Genomic DNA, 3,174 nt, shown 5'->3' on the forward strand with positions numbered 1-3,174 from the left:
CAGTAAGTTTATTTGAACTTCACCGTAGTAAAATCTACATTTGTTTTGAGCATTACCTCATTTCGTTGTGCAGAGTAATTAATATACAAACATGTTTGTTTTTATGCAGGTGAGTTTCGGGCGTCGCCTTCCATCTCGTCATCTCGTGTGCGGCCTTACTCGTATTCAGGAATGTCTTAAATAAACTTGGTAGTTTGGATATTTATTTGCTTTGCGTTATTTTGTGATTCCAAATTAGTATGTTCGTTTTAAATCATAGGATGGAAGAGTGGGTGCATCTCTTTGGGATGTTGACATTATTGAGTGACAATACACTAGGCCTTGCTGGTTCATTACATGGTCAGGGCTTGGAGGATTTGGAAGACAACAACTTCTTCATACTTATGTTTACTTATGCATGGTTGTGTTGTGGGATGGCGGGTGCGCATGAGTCAGTGGCATGGCATTTTGCACCAAGAGTATGGTGGTGTTTTCCTCGTCAACAAACGTTCTTTCGCAGTGTGCACAATGTGCTTTGGTCTACGTCTCGCCTTGAAAATCAAGATCCCTATTGTTTTGCATATCGCATGTCTCGCAGATCCTTTCTTATGCTACTAAACATGATTCGTCCACTACTACCCACAAGTGGAGTCAGGTTTGTCAGAGAGCCTATTTCTCCGGAGGCTGCGATTTCTTGCGTACTTTGGCGGCTTGCGCATGGACACTCCTCACGAAGCATGACGAATCTGTTTGGCATGGGTGAAAGCACCATTCGCAAATATGTGGTGATCATTTGTCACATTTTGAGTAGTACTGAGTTCTTCCACAGGGTTGGCATTAGAGTGCCGCGTGGAGATCGTCTTGAGCAGAGAATGGCAAGATTTGAGGCTATCTCTGGTTTGCCGCATATTGTTGGGGCACTTGATGGGACTCACATCCGTCTACAAAGAAACCACGAGAGTTCTATACAATACATCAACAGGCATGGTTTTCCGAGCATCCTCCTATAGGGTATTGTCGACTCCAACAAGCTTTTTTGGAGTGCAGTTTGTAGGGCTATAGGAGGGGTTAATGATTCTTCTCACTTCAAAGAATGCAACTTGTATGGTCAGATCAAGCGACGAGAAGCACTGGATCGGTCACTATTGCACATTCAAGGAGAGATAGTACGACCTTATTTGATTGCAGACTCAGCCTACAAAGCGAGAACATTCTTGGTAAAGCCATATCGAATGAAGGCAGCGCGATTTTTTTGCGAAAAGTGAGATTTTGATAGGAAACTCTCAAAGGGGAGAGTGAAAGTGGAAAATGCCTTTGGTCCCTTGAAGAATAGGTGGCGTATTTTGCGAGATCTCAATGTCAATCTTGCTTTCGCGCCCACTGTGATAGGAGCCTGTTGTTCCCTACATAACTTTGTGCAACTCCAAGGCGAGACGGAGCCTCATGATTAGCGAGATCCGCATCCGAACTCCCAAGAGCCACTTCCTAATGATGGCGGTAGTCCTGCTCATCGCAAGATGGCCTTGTGGATAAGGGCAGCCTTATTTCGCCATAGTAGCTTGAGGGCTCAGAACGCAACAGTTCCAGGTGTTGCAGGTTGTGGATTTAGTAATTGTTCTTATCTTTCAAAGTGATCATGTATTTTGTTTCAACTAAAGTTTTAATTATGTATCCATAAAGCTTATTATTAATTTCATGAAGTTGTGTTTTACAGGGCTTGATGATGATTTGGAGTCTGAGGATTGAGTCATGTTCTACATGGCTGTAGTTTTTGTCATGTGGCTTGCTTTATGGCTACAATGAGCAGCACCTCTATTTATGTATTGCTACAGGGTTTTTGTAATGGTTATCTTGCATTTTCATTTATGGCTGCCAATAACCAACAATACCGCGCGCTTCTGTATCAGAGGCAATGAACCATTTTTATGTGCTCAGAACAACCTATTTTATGGGTGTCAGTCTCTTGTTTATGTGGTTTTCGAACATTGAAATTTTGTTTGGTCATGCGCTTTTCCATGCATTTGGTGCAATGTTATTAGGCGTTTTTTCTTGGAAAATGCTATCTTTATGATGTTGGCAATGTGTGGTTTGTTGGTTCGCATGATTGTCCAACAACAAACGGACGTAAACAGACGTACGCATGCGCACAGGACGTGGCTGGACGGAATAGGCTTCGAAAACAATGGGCGGCAATAGACGTTTTGTGCATGTGCAGGAGCTTTTGTGTATGTTTGTTGCAAGCCAAGGGAGGCGAGGCATGAAAGCAATAGGTAGACGCAATGTCTCAAGGGGGGTAGGAACAGAGGTACAAGGAGATGGTGGCATCTAAAATAGGTACCGATTAGGAATGAGACTCTGTCCAATTTTGGTTACTCACATTAATTTTTAGCATTAATTGATTTGATGATGGCTCTATTATATCTCTCCAATTAATTTTTAGCATTAATTGATTTGATGATGGCTCTATTTTTAGAAGTGATAGATAAATTTTTTGTTGAATCTCCACAAGCTTTGGTACCACCTTTCTTTGCCATAGTTCCCAAACTTGAGCATACCTCAAGCCATGGGTTCTTTTCCTCAATATTAGAATTCGGCCATAAGTGAGTCAAGGAAAGCCTGTATTTTTCGCATTGGCGGACGCTTATTTGGCAGCTCTTCTGTGCATGCCACAACCATCTATAACACAAGCAACACACTTGACTTATGATCTCTTTCAGCCTCCAAACAAGAGCTTTGCCACAAAGGTGCATGCACTACTATCTCCTGTAATGTCCCACTATCCTCATGCAACAACACCAACTTTTGTTTGACCCATTCGTGAAGGCTCACTCCATAGAGAAGCTCATCAATTTGTCCTCTCCCAGTTAGCATCTTTGATATGACCACTCCAAAGATGTAAATGTCCTCCTTGGTCGTGATTTTTACCGCATATGCAAATCTCTGTTTTGCAAGCAATATCATGCAAGTGTTAATTATCAACCATCAACCAGCCAATAACAATTCGAAAGATCCTATATGTTTGATAGAATAATATTTGCTGCAAAGTTGAATAAAGTATGTTCATCTCAATTTTGGGTTTATTATTATAATCCACTCACCATTGTGAGTTTTGAAAAAAAAAAACCTCTCGAGCAATACAAAAAATACAATGAAATGTATTTTATGCTTGTCTTAACACTAGTTGGACACTGTGCT

The 3,174-nt window shown here is 41.4% G+C and overlaps 1 pseudogene; it reads left to right on the forward strand.

The window, feature by feature from the left end:
• The first annotated feature begins 1,211 nt into the window (after positions 1–1,211).
• On the forward strand, positions 1,212–1,968 carry LOC147425390 (uncharacterized; annotated as a pseudogene).
• Positions 1,969–3,174: the final 1,206 nt, after the last annotated feature.

This window comes from Adiantum capillus-veneris, chromosome 25 (assembly GCF_014529385.1).
Source record: "Adiantum capillus-veneris isolate H3 chromosome 25, ASM1452938v2, whole genome shotgun sequence".
NCBI classification, from domain to species: Eukaryota; Viridiplantae; Streptophyta; class Polypodiopsida; order Polypodiales; family Pteridaceae; genus Adiantum; species Adiantum capillus-veneris.